Here is an 18,601-nt window from a genome sequence, read left to right as displayed (position 1 = left end):
AAAGAGGCAGAGACAGAGAGAATGGGCGTGCCAAGGCTTCTAGCCACTGCAAACCAACTCCAGATGCATGTGCCCCCTTGTGCATCTGGCTAACGTGGGTCGTGGGGAGTGGAGCCTCTAACCAGGGTTCATAAGCTTCGCAGGCAAGCGCTTAACCACTAAGCCATCTCTCCAGCCCCCAAGTTCAATATTTTAAATGAGTTTACTGGAGACTGCTGTGCATATCAAGGTTCTAGACTTGCCCCTGTTCAGAGGGGACCCCTATGAAATGGAAAAATTCTGAGCTGGAGTCAAATTTACCCGACATTTAATACAGAGACCTTGCTGGTCCTCTCTGCTGTCTTAAGTCCCAATAAGAACACCTGCCTCCCGGGGTTGCCATGGCAATGCGGACACGGTCTTAGAAAAATGCGAAGGGCTAATGGCAGGGCAGCCCTGGCTTCAGGGGCAGAATCCCACCAGGAGAGAGTGGGGGTCCTGAGGCTCAGAAGAGAGCGTCACCACCAGGGATTGCACGTCGGATCGGAGCTTTTGAGACACAGGTCGGTCTGACGATCTGTGCTGGGTGTGGATGGAACGGTGCCACTCTGCCTCAGTCAAGGTCCTCTCCATGGGTGCCTCAGAAAGTGACCTTATTTGGAAATAGGGTGCCCATTGAGATAATCAAGTTGAAACGAGGTCACCTGGGGGATCCTCAGTTCAACATGAGGGGAGCCTTGCGGGGAGGCTTGGTCAGTACAGAGGGAAAATGATGAGAAGACAGATGCGCAGGAGGACCACCCACAGGCCAGGCGGAGGCGCCTGGTGCAGACCCCTCACGGTCCACAGGAGGGACCAGCCCTTAGTCTTAGGCTTCTAGCTTCCTGAAATGCAAGAACGCCTTTGTCTCTGTTTTCTTTTAAATATTTTTATTTATTTGAGAGAGACAGAGCGAGGGAGGGAGAGACAGTATGGATGCACTAAGGCTTCCTGCAACTGCAAATGAACTCCAGATACACGCACCACTTTGAGCATCTGGCTATATGTGGGCACTGGGGAATTGAACCTGGGCCAGCAGGTTTTGCAAGCAAGTGCTGTGAACTGCTGAGTCATCTCTCCAGCCCCACATTTCTCTTTTATTAAGACACACTGTGTGTGACACGACGTGGTTACCATAGTGAACTAAGACAGCCTGTCAGGTTCCAACTGCCTCTCTCCTGTTCTTTGGGGGTCGAGACAACTGGTCATCCCATGCTTTCTAGTACTTTCGTCAGGCTCAATCACAGAGCTACATGCAAATGCCTTACAAGGTGCACAAGAGGGTCACATGTGCACAGGCTCTGACGTACCCACCGTTCATTAAGCCTGTAGCCACTGCAACAAGATGGGAGCCCCCCACCACCACCCTCAAGTTCACCAGCACAAGCCAACAAATGACCCACAGTCCTTTGCAACTGCCAAAAGCCACCCCTGCCCAGCCAGCTCGCACACAGTTCCCCTTTTGCCTCCTGAGAGCAGCAATCACAGTCCGCCTGTGGCAGCCCACCAGCTAGTCTATAGAAGCTGGTTAAATCCACGCCCTGAGTGAGCTAATCACTAAAGCCCCCAGGAGGCAATCTTCTCAAGCCGCCACAACTTTTCCTCAAACCTAAGTAGGACAGAACGCTAGGAAAATGCCAGAAAATTAAGTTTCCCCAAAGAGAAATAAAAAAAGCCCTTTCAAAAAGCATTCAAAATGAAATCCTACAGAGTCTGACTTAGTAACCAGATGGGGTGCAAGAGAGCCAGGAGCTAACTGTGACTCGGCGAGATGGACATCCTGCATCCCAAGAAACAGGTCCACCCAGCGTGAGAGAACAGCAGACATGTGACCTGTCCCAGCCCCATGGTGTGGGGGTTAGAATCAGGTGTCCCCCATAAACTTAATGTTCTGAAGGCCCACTCCCCCAGCTGATGACAATTTGGGAGGTAGAGCCTTGCTGGAGGAGATGCGTCGTGGGGGTGGACTTTGCGGCTTATTAGCCCTAGCTTGCCAGTGTTCGTGTGGATCCCTGTTGGCCACCTGTTGTGGCAGAGGTGACGTCCAGCCTCTGCTCACGCCCTGCTGTCCCCGGCCATCATGACGCTTCCCCTAGAGACTGTAAGCCAAAGTACATCCTCTCCTCCCACCAGCTGCTTGTGGTTGGGTGTTCTGTCCCAGCAAGAAGAAGAAGGAAACTGCATCATCTGGCTATGGTGACATCCTCCCTGTCTATCTTGGGCATCCTGTCCCTAGAGTGCTGACTGCCCCGCCCCACAGAAAGTCAATGTGGTGAGGTGGGTGAGGTCTAGGGACAAGCTTCCCCAGTCATTTCCAGTCCCAGGATAACTCCCAAGAGGAACGTTGGTAGTGGTAGTCAGGAAAAGTGGGATCCCAGTGCCAACTTCCCAATTCCAGGTCAACCTGGACTACAGCAAGACCCTATCTTGAAAATGAAAAAAAAAAAAAAATGGGGCTGGGGAGAGAGGTTGGAGAGATGGCTTAGCCATTAAGGCGCTTGCCTGCAAAGCCAAAGTACCAAGCCAGGTTCAATTCCCCAGTACCCACATAAACCAGATGCATAAGGTGGCACATGCATCTGGAGTTTGTTTGCAGTGCCTAAGGCCCTAGCATGCCCATTCTCTTATCTCTTTCTCCATCTGCCTCTTTCTCTCTCTCAAATAAATAAAGGCATTTGCCATTGGTTTAAGCAGAGGCTATCTGAAATCCATCTAGCCTTTTTTTTTTTAAGAGGCAGGGTCTCATGTATCTCAGGCTGGCCTAAAACTCTTATCTGCTTGCTTGTTTGTTGTTTCCAAGGTAGGATCTCCACTTGAACCCAGGCTGGCCTCAAACTTACAGCAATCCTCCTACCTCTGCCCCCTGAGTGCTTGCAATGAAAGACACATGCCATCACGTGCAGCTTCAAACTTTATTTAAGCAATGGCCTTGAACTTCTGACCTTTTTAATCTCTTCCTCACATGTGCTGGTATAAGTATGTACCACCATGATCAATTTTATTCTGTGTTAGGGAAGAAACCCAGGGCTTCATGCATGCAAGGTACTCTACCAACTGAGCTACATCCCAAGTTCTCTTTTCTTAAAATAATAAAAATACGTTTTCTCAGAATCTGGCTAAGATATCCAACAAAACATCTACTTTTGGTTTTGGAGTTCTGAACCCAATAGCCCTTGACTACCTCAGCTGCTGGTCTAACATCTTACCCACAGGGAAACTCCTTTTAGCCCCATGGGGAGGGCCCCAAAATGACAAGTGTTAGGCCAGTTGAGAACCCTTCAAGGAGAAAATTAAGCCTCTTAAAGTGGCCTCCATGTAATCTCTCAAACCAGGGAATAATCCACGCTCCCCTTGGAAGGTTTGCCAATCATGACCTAGGGCCACACTAGGGAAACAGCTTCACTCAAATCAAATAGGAAATAAATAGACACAGGTGCCAAGTCATTTAACAGACAGTTCTGAGGCAAACCAAAGAGAAAGAGTTTTCCCTTAAACGGGCCGAGCTGTGAGGCTCCCTGACCAGGTGCCTGAGAGCAGCCGAGGAAAGGACCCAAGAGCTTCGCCCCGTCGGCAGGAATTCACCTCGCCATGAACAAGCTGGGGAGAAAGAGGAGCCAGCTTAGTGTGGTCAAGTGGGCTCTGGGGAAGGAGTTCTCCACCAGAACACTGAGGTCAATGGCAAACACTTCAGACAAGTCAATTTATCATCTTCAACCCCAGCGACAAAAGTGACCAAGGAGCCTGCTTAAGTGTCCCTCTTCAGAGATAAAAATGAGAGAGGTGGTCGTCTGTCTCCAGGGAGCCATGCTGTGTGGGCGCCTCCCGTCATTCAGCAAGTATTTAACAAGGATGCTCCAGTCCAGGAGGCCCTCCATCGGGACACTGCTCTCGACCTCACCCGCCTGCTCTTAGCACCTCTCGAGCTACTAACTCCTGTCACCAGAAAGACCCTTGCAGTTGTTCATTAGAATTGGGTGGGGGGGGAGGTATTGCTTACTATATGACAGATGTTATTCTAGATGCTGTGAGAGGAATAAGAACTGAGTCATACATGTCATACCACAGAAGGACTAGGGACATGACAGCAATAAAGGAAGAGGGTTAAGACTACAGCCGGAAGCCGGGCGTGGTGGTGCACGCCTTTAATCCCAGCACTGGGGAGGCAGAGGTAGGAGGATCGCTGTGAGTTCGAGGCCCCTCTGAGACTTCATATTGAATTCCAGGTCAGCCTGAGCTACAGTGAGACCCTACCTCAAAAAACCAAAAGACTGGAGCCGGGGGCATGCTAGGCTGACAGCTCAAGAGCTGGGTGCAGATTCCTCCGTGAAATGGTGCATGAGAATGTGGCTCCAGCTTCCAGAAGCCAGGAAGACTGGGTCTCACAGCAACAGAGCTGGAGTGGGAACAGCTGGGGCAGAAGGAGAACTACATAAGGATGGAGTTGCGAAGCGTGGACAATTGCCTGGAGAAGTGCGATGGGGAAGATGGCCTTGGGACTTGGTCCTTGCGGGCCGCGCTTCACCAAAGGGCTAGGGCAACAGCCAAAGGTGGGTTTGAGAGAGAATGAGTCAGGAGGAAATGGTGTCGGGAGGACCGGTGTTTCCAAGACGTTTGTTAATAAGGAAAAGTAGTGGAATGGGGAAACCACAGAGTGGGAACACAGGGTCAAGGGTCTGTCACCGCCGTTTTCCCCAAGATGAAAGTGCCACCGTGGTACCGGAGGACTGTCAAGCAGAGAGGAATACTGACTATGTGGAAGGAAGAGAGATACCTATGCATGATTGTTTGTTTTCACATGGTTTTCTTTATTTTCAATCAGAGAGAGAGAAAAGAATGGTCGCACCTCCAGCCGCTGCAAATGAACTGCGGACTCTTCAGCCCCGGGGCAGGTGAGGGGGCAGGTGTTGGTCAGCTGGCAGATTTCGTACGGGAAGATAATGAAACTAGTGGGTCACTGGTGCGGAAGGGCATTAAGAGTTAGCCCCAGGACCTGGTATCCACCATCTTTGCTCGGTAAAATAAGCCAACGCCTCAACCAGGAGTGACAGGAGACTGGACACAGTAGGATGGCAATGTCAAGAGTCTCCTGAGGTGCATTGTCACACAGGAAGAGCATGATGACAAGATGGCTGTGTGGCTTCTCCAGCCAGGAGACGGTGCGGCGGGATGACCAGAAAGGTGTGTTGAACCATCATCGGGGGGCGACGCAGGAATCTGAGCTGGGAGAAGAGGGAAGGGCCACCAGGCCAGAGGACTTTGCAGGAGGGCAGGTGAGAGTCAGAGTGGGATGCGTGGGCAATTGCTGATAAGCTCTGCAGCCACGGTGTGCGGATGAGACGGGGTTCACGTGTGGGGAGTATTGCAGTCAGTTTTAACGGACCACAGCTGCCTTGTTTTAACGCAGCAGAATTTAAAGTGTGAGACTATATCATGGCTCGTCAGGGGAAGCTCTGTGGTACGAAACTTCAGCTGTGTGGGCTTTAATGGGGACATACATCAGATGTATTGTTTCTGTGGCCTGAAAGACTTGGGGTTTTTGTTGTTGTTTTTATGTATTTTTTTTTCATTTATTTATTTGAGAGAGCAAAAGAGGGAGAGGGATGAGAGGGAGATAGATCACAGGTGCATCAGGGCCTCCAGCCCCTGCAAACAAACTCCAGACGCATGCGCCACCTTGTGCATCTGGCTTAGCGCCTTAACCACTAAACCATCCCCCAGCCCTGTTGTTTTGTTGTTGTTTTGGGTTTTATCGAGGCAGGGTCTGACTCTACCCAGACTCACCTAGAACATACTCTGTAGCTCAGGCTGGCCTCAAACTCACAGCCATCCTCCTACTTCATCCTCTAGAGTGCCAGGGTAAAGGTGTGCACCACCACACTTCTTGTTTGTTTTAATTTTTATTTTTATTTATTTGACAGAGAGAGAAAGAGAGGGGGGGAGAAGGAGAAAGAGAGAGAGAATGGGCCTCCAGCCACTGAAAACAAACTCCAGACGTGTGCGCCCCCTTGCGCATCTGGCTAGCATGAGTCCTGGGGAATTGAACCTGGGTCCTTTGACTTTGCAGGCAAAAACCTTAACTGCTAAGCCATCCCCCCAGCCCCCCTTGGCCTTTCTAGATGCCACGAGCACCTCTTCTCTCCCACCCCTCCAACTTTCAAGAGTCAAATCCACCTTCAGATATTGCCAAATATCCCCCTAAAAATAAACCTGCTGAGAACCAATAGTCTAAAGAAAGATGAAGAAGAGATGGCTGCAACAGAATAGAGAAAAAAGTAACTGAGTTAGGTGGACAATAAATAATGATAAAACTTATTATAGGAGGAGGAACCATGGTCTCAATGCTAAAAATCATCAAATGAAGGGAGTGACTCAGGACTAGAGATAAGTGGTTCTCAACCCATCTTACACATTAAGATCACCTGCAAGATTGACCTACCAATGCCCAGGTCTGTTCCAAACCAACTACAGACTATCAGTGGCGCAGCCAAGCTGCAAAATGGGAATTAAACATACCCTAAAAAACCCCACCCTACATACCCACCTTCATGAAAATATCCTTACTAATGGCCATGTTCTCTTGAACTTCATGATCAAAACCAATTTTGTGTTGTATCTAACTTGCAGCTAAAATCACTGGAAAAGAATAGAAGGCTCTAAAACTCAGTAACTAAAAACAGAACAAGTGACTCCCTGTCAAAGAACTTTAGAATCAGGGCTGGGGAAATGGCTTAGTGGCTAAGGTGTTTGCCTGCAAAGCCTAAGGACCCTGGTTCGATTCCTCAGGACCCACATAAGCGAGCTGCACAAGGTGGTACATGTGTCTGGAGTTTGCAGTGGCTGGAGGCCCTGGCGCACCCATTCTCTCTATCTGCCTCTTTCTCTCTCATAAATATCTTTTTTAAAAAAGAAAAGAATTTTAGGATCAGGGCTGGGGAGATGGCCCAGTAGTTAAAGGCACTTACTTGCTTGCAAAACCCAGTGGCCCAGGTTTGATTCCCTGATACCCATGTAAAGCCAGATGCACAAAGTGACAAATGGATCTGGGGCTTGTTTGCAGCACCTGGAGACCTGATGCTCATTTCCTCTCTCTCCTCCAAATATTTTTACGAGAGAGAGCAAGCAAGCACCAGGCATGGGTGGGGATGCACATCTTTCACAGTATTTCATCCAACCACTTGGGAGGCAGAGGTAGGGTACCTTGAGTTTGAGGTAACCCTGAGACTACATAGTGAATTCCAGATCAGCCTGTAATAGAGCAAGACCCTACCTTGAAAAAGACCAAAAACCACAACTTAAGTCACATTTATTGTATACATAATAAATGTGTATATGTATAATATAAATATTATAGCCACCAGTTTAGTCTCAACAGCCTTCACAAGTAGCCAACTTTCTTGGGGTTTTTTGTTGTTGTTTGGTTGGTTGGTTTTTTTGTTTAGTTTTGTTTCTGTTTTTGGCTTTTCAAGGTAAGGTCTCACTCTAGCCCAGGCTAACCTGGAATTCACTCTGTATTCTCAAGGTGGCCTCGAACTCATGGCGATCCTCCTACCCCTGCCTCCAGAGTGCTGGGATTAAAGACATGCGCCACCACTCCCGGCTGGTTGGTTAGTTTTTGTTGTTTTTGTTTTTTTTGAGGTACGGTCTCACTCTAGCTCAGGCTAAACACAGCGATCCTTCTACCTCTGCCTCCTGAGTGCTGGAATTAAAGGCATGTACCACCATGCCCGACATTTTTTTTTCTTTCAGTAGCCAACTTTCTATTTAAAAAAAGAAATGTGGGCTGGAGAGATGGCTTAGCGGTTAAGCGCCTGCCTGTGAAGCCTAAGGACCCCGGTTCGAGGCTCGGTTCCCCAGGTCCCACGTTAGCCAGATGCACAAGGGGGCACACGCATCTGGAGTTCGTTTGCAGAGGCTGGAAGCCCTGGCGCGCCCATTCTCTCTCTCTCCCTCCATCTGTCTTTCTCTCTCTGTCTGTCGCTCTCAAATAAATAAATAAATGAACAAAAAAAAATTTTTTTAAAAAGAAACGTGTGTGCATGATGAAGAGGGGACAGGATTCCGAATCTCTGAGAAGGCTCTCCTATTACCCATGAGAGTCCACCATAGAATAGTTAAAACCATGCCCATAAATTCTGACCTTCATATTGATTCAAGACACATACAGGTGCTGGAGAGATGGCTCAGTGGTTAAAGGCACATGGTTGCAAAGCCTGATGGCCCACAGTTTAATTCCTCATACCCTCATAAGCCAGATGCACAATGTGGTGCATGCATCTGGAGTTCCTTTGCAGTGGCAAAAAACCCTAGCACACCCATCCCCCCCCCCTCTCTCCATCCCTCCCTCCCTCCCATTCTCTCTGTGCTTACTCACGCTTCCCCCCTCCCCCTCCCCCTCTCCCTCTCTCTCCTTGCAACTAAATAAAAAATAATTTTTAAAAAGACACACATAGCTGGGCGTGGTGGCGCACGCCTTTAATCCCAGCACTTGGGAGGCAGAGGTAGGAGGATTGCCGTGAGATCGAGGCCACCTGAGACTCCATAGTGAATTCCAGGTCAGCCTGGGGTAGAATGAGACCTTATCTCAAAAAAATAAAAAATAAACACACACACATATATCTATAATAAATCGCCATTTATAAGGCCCTAGGTTTTATTCCCAGCACAGCAAAACATCTCACACACAGACCTTTACATGGCAATATTTTATTTACTCAATTATTTTGAATCATACAAATTTCATATTTACAATAACAGCTGTTAATTATAACATTTGATTCCACATTTGTTGAAAGCTTCATATGTGCTGTCACTTAAAAAACTTTACATTCATTATTCCTTTAAACCTTTAAAAAAAAAAAAAAACAAACTTTGGGGCTAGGGAAGATGGGTCAGTGCTTAAAGGTGCTTGTTTACGAAGCCTGCCGACCTGGTTTTGACTCCCCAGTACCCACATAAAGTCAGCTGCACAAAGTGGTGCATGTGTCTGAAGTGTTTGCAGTGGCAGGAGACCTTGCTCCCACTCATTCACATTTCTCTCTCTCTTTACAAATAAATGAAAAATAAAAACTTGAGGTAATTCTGTCACTTCAGAGCCAGAGGGAAAAGGGAGGCATGTCTTGCCACTGGAGATTGAAAATTAAGAACCAATTCCAGAGCTGTGTCTCTTTGAACTTTATTTCATATACACTCAACTTTCTACAGGTTTTGAGATTGTGGTTAGAGACACACTGCCTCTTATTCATAACTCAAGATCAAATACATGATGCTTATAGTTACCTGTTACTGTAACAGCAATGTGGGGCTCCAAATGTGAGATTGCTGGTTTATGGCCCTCAGGTCCCCCAAACTTTTACAGAAACCATGCCCTTGCCCTAAAAACTAGCAACTCCTATGCACTGCCCAACCATCACCTAACAGAAGATGTTACCAGGGACTGGAGAGCTCAGGTTAAAAGCACTTCCTTGCAAAGCTTGATAGCCCAGGCTTGCAAAGCCCGCGGACCCAGTTTACATTCCCCAATACCCACATGAAGCCAGATGTACAAAGGGAGAGTGTTTGCAGACTCCCTACAGCACCTTTCTCTTTCTCCCTCCCCTCCCCTCCCCTCCCCCACTTTGCAAATAAAGTAAAAAAAAAAGATGTTATCAGCCTTTGACCAGGTGCACCCTCCATAGCGCTTTGTTTGTAAAACAAAAAAAAAAAAGGGAGGTGGAGACCTTTCTCCGGTTTACTCATCATTTGCATATCTTATTTGCATCCCTTCTTCTGGGAGTTGCCTGCTCCAACTTCCCCCATCTTCCCAGAGTTTTGTGCTTCACAAGCCATTTAATCACACCCTTATCTCCTCCACTCCCCCACCCCATCTACTAAATATACAAAGTATAAAAAGCATACCAACCTCTAGGGGCACACAGTGGGGTGAGGGCAGGGGCACGGTAAGCACTGGGCAACATTTGCTGAGTGAGTGGAGGGCAGGTACAGGAGATTCTGTGGTAAACAAGCCACCAGAAGGGCGAGGAGGAAATCTGAATGCTCCTTAGTGGGCCTGCGTTTTCAGAACTGCATCAGTTTGGCTGAAATTAAATTGTTGGTTTAAAAGCAAAACAAAAACCGTGGCCTTGGCACTGCCTGAAAATCCACTGTAAAATGGGCGGTAAATGAGCCCAGTCTTAATTCATGGCTCTGGGTGCCCCATGAATAAAGGCTCTTGCCACCACAGCATTTGTACCCAGCCTTGCCCACCAGCTGTCATTCAAAGGGCACCTGCCACTGAGCCCAAAGGTTGTTAGGGTAGTCAGCCTACAGGAGCATTTTTTCTTTTTCACTTTTCTTTCATCCCTGCTCCCTCCCAGACTTTCTTACCTTTCAAAAACTGGCAGTTTATTGGGAGAGGGGGAGGAGCAAGCAGGGAGTTTGCCAGAGTTCAGATTCCTTCAGTCTTTCAACTTGAGGGAAAACATCTGGTTATACCCACCACTTATCCCCATTATTTGTAATAGTTTTGTTTGGCTTATGTTTTAACTAGCCTCCTTATTAAATATAAAAGCAATAGGATTAAAAAGTTCTGGTGGAAATACTGTAATTAAAAAGGCACCAGTTGGGTATGTTAAGCTATAATTCTGGCATCCTTATTATATTTTTCTTCCTGTCTTTAAGTTTTTTGTATGCAATAAATGTTTTTTGAATTATTTAACTCTTTTAGTAATTCCTGTACTTGCCAAACACTACCCAGAATCTCTAAGAAAACACTATGACTCAAGAGTAATGGAGCCAAAATGTCACAGGTCACAAGTTGGAGACACCATCCCAAGAGTCTGGGCAGGGCACACACACACTTCCTATAAACTCTTCAGGGCCAGACGTGGTAGCCCTGTAGTCCCAGCCCCCAAGAGGCTGAGGCAGGAGGATTGTCATAAACTACACAGTGAGTTCCAGGTCAGCCTGGGCTAGAGTGAGACACTGAGTCAAAAGAAAAGAGGGGGGCTGGAGAGATGGCTTAGCGGTTAAGCGCTTGCCTATGAAGCCTAAGGACCCCGGTTCGAGGCTCGATTCCCCAGGACCCACGTTAGCCAGATGCACAAGGGGGTGCAGACATCTGGAGTTCATTTGCAGTGGCTGGAGGCCCTGGCGCACCCGTTCTCTCTCTCTTCCTTCCTCCCTCCCTCCCTCCCACCCTCCCCCCCCCCTCTCTCTCTCTCTCCCTGTCGCTCTCAAATAAATAAACAACAACAAAAAAAATTTTTTAAAGGGGGACTAGCTTCATTTAAAAATACCCAAAAAGGGCTGGAGGGGTGGCTTAGCGGTTAAGGCATTTGCCTGCAGAGCCAAAGGACCAATTCCTCAGGACCCACGTTAGCCAGATGCACAAGGGGGCACAAGCATCTGGAGTTCATTTGCAATGGCTGGAAGCCCTGAGGCACCCGTTTTCTCTCTCCCTTTCTCTCTCCCTCGTTCTCTGTCAAATACATAAATAAAAATATTTTTTAAAAAAATACCCAAGAAAGGGGCAGAAGAGATGGTTTAGTGTCTGGGGTGCTTGCCTGCAAAGCCTAAGAACCCAGGTTTGATTCCCAATAAGCCAGATGCACAAGGTGGTGCATGCAACTGGAGTTTGTTTGCAGTACCTGGAGACCCTGGCACGCCCATTCTCTCTTGCTTTCTCTCTCTCTTTTTCTTGCTCTCTCTCTCAAATAAAGAAATATAAAAATATTTTTAAAAATATCTGGGCTAAAGGGATGGGTTAGAGGTTAATGCATTTGCCTGCAAAGCCAAAGGACCCACGTTAGCCAGATGCAGTGGCCAGAGGCCCTGGCACACCCATTCTCTCCTCCCCCCACCCCCATCCCGCATCCCTCCCTCTTCTGTCAAACAAATAAAAATAAAATATCTTTTAAATACCCAAGAGTCGGGCATGGTCGTGCACATCTTTAATCCCAGCACCTGGGAGGCAGAGGTGGGTGGATCACTGTGAGTTCAAGGCCACCCTGAGACTACATAGTGAATTCCATGTCAGCCTGGACTACAGTGAAACCCTGTCTCGAAAAACCAAACCAAAAGGAGACATAAAGGGAAGAGAAAGGAAGGGAGGAGGTTACTTAATAGGTTGATATTGTATATATGTAAGTACAATGATTGAGATGGGGAGGTAATATGATGGGGAATGGAATTTCAAAGGGGAAAGTGTGGGGGGGGGGGGAGGGAATTACCATGGGATATTTTTTTATAATCATGGAAAATGCTAATAAAAAAATTTTTTTAAAGACATTAAAAAAAAAACACCAAGAAGGGCTGGTTCAATTCCCTAGTACCCAAGGAAAGCCCCCTGATGCACAAGGTGGTGCATGTATCCAGTGTGCCCATTCTCATTCACATTTCTGTGCCCCCCCCCAACACTCAGTGCAAAGGAATAAAATAAAAAAAGAAAATTTAAAAAGAAAAACTCCAGAAGCTGGATGTGGTGGTAGCTCAGATTTGTAAGCCCAACACTCAGGAAGCTGAGGCAGGAGGACTGCCAAGAGCTCAAGACCAGCCTGAGCTACAAAATGAGATCCTAGTCTGAACTCTCTAGCAACAGTGTTGGGCTCACAAAAGACCTGAACGAGGTGAGTTTAAAGCATACACATTTTAGGCTTGTACTGGATATCCCAAGAACTCAATGGGCTCAGGTTTGAAACTGTTTACTTTTCCTCTGGCAAGGTGCCAAATCAATGCCTGAAATCGAGACACTAGTAAGCTTTAGATGTCCCTAGAGAAATAATAAAAAAAAAAAAAACTAAGAGAGTAGATGGTGGCTCTCCCAGCCTGAGGGATCCTGTTTCTGTGATTCACTGTACCCCATCTAACCTAAGACTGAGAATTTCACAAAATGGACGGGAGAGCTTGCAGCAACTCATTTCACTCCTAAATGAGCGATGTTAATTTTGGATGATTGTTGTCTTGGTGTTTTTCACTCTTCTAATCTTTAAATATATAAAAAAAAAAAAAGTATTCATGCAAGCACCTCGCCTCTCTCAAGGCCACTTACCACACCCACCATCCCTCCACAGATTTTGCCTAGACGTCCCAAGTGCGCAATCATGGAAGAGACAATCTGGGAAACACAAGGGTTACTAACATTCTCATTGGAGGCACATAATAAAGTGAGCCATGGCGAACATCAAGCGGTGCATCTCGGCGATTAAAAAAAAAAAAGCCTCTTGCCTTCCCTTCACACACTGTCCTCGCCCCAGGTCTGTGTGGCCCTTCCCATCCTCTGCAATGATGAAGCCTCCAAGGGCTGGCGTGACCTCTACACCGTGACATTGTTTCATTAAGACACCCGGGGAGAAGAGCTAGCACATTCCGGCACTCAGCCCATAATAGATCAGCAAACACACCCTCTATGGCCCCAGGCAACAAAGCAGAGGTCGCTATCTATCTCCAAAGTAAAGATTCCCCACCGGCCCATTCCTGTGAAGTCACTATCTCGGGGCTCTGGGGAAGAAGTGGAAGGATAGCTTTGCAACGGAGCAAGGGCTCCAATTCAGCACGCCCAGTACAGCCAAAAGCTCGGGGGGCGGGAGGGAGGTGCATTTTATGTGTATTTTATGTATGGGTCTATTTCTCCAACACACCACCCCTTCCCCTAAGGCCTTTTAGTTGTGTTTCTGAGAACGCCAACCCCCCTTAGCTCATTCCTCTCTTCTTTTGCAAATAACCAGGGGTTAGGTTTTTCACTTTAGAGCCACGGGGATTCTGGCCCAACTTCACATCCATTCCTTCACGACATTCAAGAACGTAAGCCCCCCGACACACACACGCTGGTCACCAGAACCCCTAACTTGTGGAAACGCACCGCGCACCCCACCCCGCGCGCGCCCTTTCCTGGCCACCACCAGCTGGCAACACCGCGGAGCCCAGCACGCAGCCGCCGCGGGAGCTACTCCTGTCGCCGCCACAGCCAAAGAGGCGACCGGAGGCTTCAAGCTAATGGACATAAGCCAGGCCCTCACCCAGATCTACGCGCCTAGGCGCCTCCTGGCCAGCCCTCGGGGGAGGGAGCTCCCAGGCTGGAGGAGCGCACCCGTGCCCGCGCGCCCGATGCCCGGCGAAAACGCTGGGCTCCCCGCCGCGCGCGGGCTGGGCCGAGGGGACGCGTCGGTGCGCACCGCTCGTGCCGAGCGCGGGCGGCGGTGGCCGCAGGGGAGAGAGGGGCGTGTGCGCGGCTGCGCCTCGGAGCCTCTGCGCCCGGGCTCCCCGGAACCACGACGGCGGCGAGCTCGGGTCCCTAACGGCGCTCTCCGCCCCAGACCCCCGCAGGGCCGGCCGGGGGCGGGGGGAGGTGACTGCGCGTCCTTGCAAGGGACAGCCGCCTCCGCGCTCGCTCGCCCCGGCCGGCCAAGCAAACTTTGCCGGCAACGATCGCTCCAGCTTCCCAGCGGGGCATCGCACACACTCTTGCCCGGAACCCACAAACTGTGCGCCCCCCTTTCCCAGGGCGGCCAAGACCCACTGAAAACATGGCGCCCTCGGACGTCGTTCGCTCCAGGATGCCCCAAGTGCCAGGGTCGCGGGTCTCTCCCGCTCCCTGCCCCACGCGAAATCATCTCAGCTCCCCCGAGGGGGAGGTCCCAGGGAAGCCCCGGCCGGCACGAGGCCACCGCGCTGGGGGTGGGTGGGGGACACCGTCCCGCTCCGGGGCGCTCAGGCCGGGAGCTTCTCCCGCCCCCCCCACCGCCCGGTCGCTCAGCAGCCAGCAGTTGGCTGGTGGCGACATTGGCCAAGTCCAAGGCAGTCCGGGAACCCTCGGGGCTGAGTGTCCGGCGCTGGGCAGAAGCCTGGGCGGGAGACTTGGTTGCCAAAAAAAAAAAAAAAAGTGGCTCCGGAGTCCCTGAGGCTAAAGGGCTGAAAGGAAGCCTCTCTGCCCTTCTCCAAAGTGTCCCCGCGCGGGAGGCGGGCTGGGGACCCAGCCGGGATCAAGGGGAAGGGAAAGGGGTGCGGACACACTCCCTGCCGCTTTGCAAAGCCCAGATCCCGGAAAGCCCTAGAGCGGAGCGCCGCTTTAGCTCAAGGCGAGAGACCCGCGCTCGGGCGCCGGGTGGAGGAAAACTGCTCGCAGACCGCGGGTACCCGGGGTCCAGCGCAGCGAGTCCGGCGTGTGCAACAGACAGGTGCATTCATTTCCATTTATTTTTTTTTTCCTTTTCCTGAAAAAAAAAAAAAAACCCGCAAGCCCTTCTACAGCATGAAATCTGAGAGCTTTGCAGGATGGTTTTTTTTTTTTTTCCTGCATTGACATCACTTACAAGATGCAAAAAAAAAAAATCCACCCACATATATTCCTTCTGGAGCTCAGCAGAGGGAAAGGCACGAGAAATCCCTGCAGCGTGCATGCAACCGGAGGTTGGCGGCAAAGCCCGGAGGCGTGCGTCTTACCCGGGGATGCATTCAGGGCGTCATGGCACGGCGCCGGGCCCCCGAGTGCAGCCGGCGTCGCCCCGCGCGCCCGCCGCCCGCTCCTCCTCCGCCGCCGCCGCCGCCGGCTCGGCTCGTCCGCTCGGCTCGGCTCGCGCGGCGCCCCGGCCCGGCCCGCCTCCGCCGCTGCAGGCTCCGGGCGCCCGACGAGAGCGCGCGGCCCGCGAGCGCCGCGGGGGCAGGAAGCGCGTCATCACTGGGGGACGGCGCCGCTCCGCGCTCGGGGCCACCGGGCCGGGGCTGGGGTCCCCCCACCCACCCCCGCCGTGCGCCCCCCCACCCCCCGAGAAGCCGGGACGCGGCGTGGGGACTCCCCCCGCGTGTGCACGGGTGAAGTGGGGCTCGCCAGGGGCGTCCAGGTCGGCTTCCCTCCCGGGGAAGGGCAGCTGCGGAGTGTCCGCGGGGGTCGACCTTAGAGTCCTGCTGGGGCTTGGAGGTGGGGGGGAGTGATAAAAAGATTTTTTTTTTTTTTTTTAATGGCTCAGCCGGCTCGCGCGCTCTGAAGGCCTGGGGTTTGATGCCCCCGCTAGCCACGGAAAGCCGGATGCGCAGAGTGGGTGCACGCATCTGGAATTCGTTGGCAGCGGCAGGAGGCCCTGACGGGCACGCTTGGTCGCTCGCTCGCTCGCTCTTTCCCCTTTGCAAATAACTGATTTTTTTTTTTTGAGGGGGCTGAGAGATGGCTTGGTAGTTAAGGCGCTTGCTAGGGAAGCCTAAGGACCCGGGTCCATTCTCCAGATCCCACCTAAGCCAGATGCACAAGGGGGCGCACGCATCTGGAGTTCGTTTGCAGAGGCTGGAGGCCCTGGTGTGCCCATTCATTCCCTCCCTCCCTCTCTCTCTCCGTCTCTCTCTCTCTCTCTCTCTCTCTCTCTCTCTCTCTCTCTCTCTCTCTCATAGAAAAATAAAAATAAAATATTTTCAAAAAATATTTAAAAATAAATGATTTAAGTCCTGCTGGTCGCTTAGGGAATATTAAAGGGATGGGTGGAAGAAGGTATATGCTCTATTGCATTAATTTATTTTTTTAAAAAATCTCCTGCCTGGGCTGGAGAGATGGCTTAGCGGTTAAGGCATTTCACTGCAAAGCCAAAGGACCCAGGTTTGACTTCCCCAGGACCCACATAAGCCAAATGTGCAAGAGTGGAGTGCATGCATCGAATTTGTTTGCCGTGGCTGGATGCCCTGGTGTGCTCATTCTCTCTGTCCCTCTGCCTCTTTCTCTCTGAAGTAAATAAATAAATATTTTTTAAAAAACATCTGCCTACCATGCCCTTGAATAAAGACAGTTATCTACCCCTTGGATTTGCAGTCATTACAAAAATGTAGGTTGTGCAGGGAACAAAGAGGCGTATCACAAAACGTAGCACATGATCTCGTTTAAAAAAATCTAACATGGGGCTGGAGAGATGGCTTAGCGGTTAAGCGCTTGCCTGTGAAGCCTAAGGACCCCGGTTCGAGGCTCGGTTCCCCAGGTCCCACGTTAGCCAGATGCACAAGGGGGCGCACGTGTCTGGAGTTCGTTTGCAGAGGCTGGAAGCCCTGGCGCGCCCATTCTCTCTCTCTCCCTCTATCTGTCTTTCTCTCTATGTCTGTCACTCTCAAATAAATAAATAAAAAATTTAAAAAAAAAAATCTAACATGAAGCCGGGCATGGTCTTGTACATCTTTAATCCCAGCTATCCATCCGGGGACAGAGGTAGGAGGATTGCCTGGAGTTCGAGGCTACCCTGAGAGTACATAGTGAATTCCTGGTCAGCTGTGCTAGACGAGACCCTCCTTTAAAAAAAAAAATTATCATGTATGCAGAGAGAGAAAAGACTGATCAAATAATGTGTGTATGTCTCATTGATTGGTACAACTGTGGGATTTTTCTCTAAGGTGCAAAAGGTTTTTGTAATTTAAAAAATTAAGGAAAGCTGGAAGTGGTAGCCCATGCTTTTAATCCCAGCCCTGGGGAGGCAGAGGTAAGAGGATCAACATGAGTTTGAAACCACCCTAAGACTATGTAATGAATTCCAGGTCAGCCTGGGCTTGAGCAAGACCCTACCTCGCGGGGGGGGGGGGGGGGGGGAATAGAGGCTGGAGAAAAGGCTCAGCAGTTAAAGGTGCTTGCTTGCAAAGCCTGACAGGCTGGGTACAATTCCCCAGTACTCGTGTAAAGCCAGATATACAAAGTGGCTCATGCATCTGGAGTTTGTTTGCAGCAGGAGGAGGCCCTGGCACGCCCATACACACACTCTCAAAGAAAAAAAAAATTAATTAGGGCTAGAAAGATAGCTCAAGTTAAGGCGCTTGTCTGCAATGCCTAGTGACCAAGTGTGATCCCCACATAAAGCCAGGTGCACAAAATGGTGCCTGCATCTGGAGTTCCTTTGCAGTGGCTGGAGGCCCTGGTGTACCCATTCATATTCTAACCCCCCTTTTTTCTCCTTGCAAATAATAAAATAGAATTAATTAGGGATTAAGGATGTGGTAGAACGCTTGTCTAGCACGCATGAGGTCCAGGGCTCCGTCCCTAGCACAACGTAGAACCCAGCTGGAGTTGTCATCCCAACGCTAGGCAGTGGAGAGTCAGAAAATTCAAAGTCATCCTCAGGTACCAAGCAAACCTAAGGCCAGCTCGAGCTATGTGTCTCAAAACATTAATATCAAAAAACTGTTGCCAGATAGGGAGAGAGAGAATGCTGGAAGTGATGGCTTAGAACTTCACAAGTGTAATGGGCCTAATGTGGTGGCACACGCCTTTAATCTCAGCACTTGGAAGGCAGAGGTAGGAGGATCACTATGAGTTCAAGGATACCCTGAGACTACATAGTGCATTCCAGATCACCCTGGGCTAGAGTGAGACCCTACCATAAAAAGCCCAACACTGAGAAGTCTACGGTATGTCACATCACAGTGAGTTCAAGGTCAGCCTGGGCTAGAGTGAGATCATGCCTTAAAATATATGGCCCACGTTAGCCAGATGCACAAGGTGGCACATGCATCTACAGTTCGTTTGCAGTGGGCATGCCACCCATTTTCTCCCTCTCTCCCTCCCTCCCTCTTTTGCACTCTCTCTCTCTCCCCCCCCCTTCCCCCGTCTCTCTGTCAAATAAATAAACAAATAATATTTTTAAAAATTTTT

At 49.9% G+C, this 18,601-nt stretch overlaps 1 protein-coding gene across 4 annotated transcripts in view; it reads right to left on the bottom strand.

The window, feature by feature from the left end:
* The window catches only part of Tln2 (talin 2), a 468,592-nt gene extending 453,120 nt beyond the window's left edge, over positions 1-15,472 (bottom strand). For 2 of the 4 annotated variants that reach the window (XM_045159989.1, XM_045159988.1), the window contains exon 1: positions 15,433-15,467. The gene's annotated coding sequence lies outside the window, so the exon portion shown is untranslated. Of the gene's footprint in view, positions 1-15,432 lie in introns of all 4 variants that reach the window. The other 2 variants (XM_045159990.1, XM_045159987.1) reach the window with 2 other exon arrangements.
* Positions 15,473-18,601: the final 3,129 nt, after the last annotated feature.

The sequence above is a fragment of the Jaculus jaculus genome, chromosome 10, assembly GCF_020740685.1.
Source record: "Jaculus jaculus isolate mJacJac1 chromosome 10, mJacJac1.mat.Y.cur, whole genome shotgun sequence".
In the NCBI taxonomy this organism is placed as follows: Eukaryota; Metazoa; Chordata; class Mammalia; order Rodentia; family Dipodidae; genus Jaculus; species Jaculus jaculus.
The sequence above is the reverse complement of the archived record's forward strand: the minus strand, read 5'-3'. Positions and strand labels throughout refer to the sequence as shown.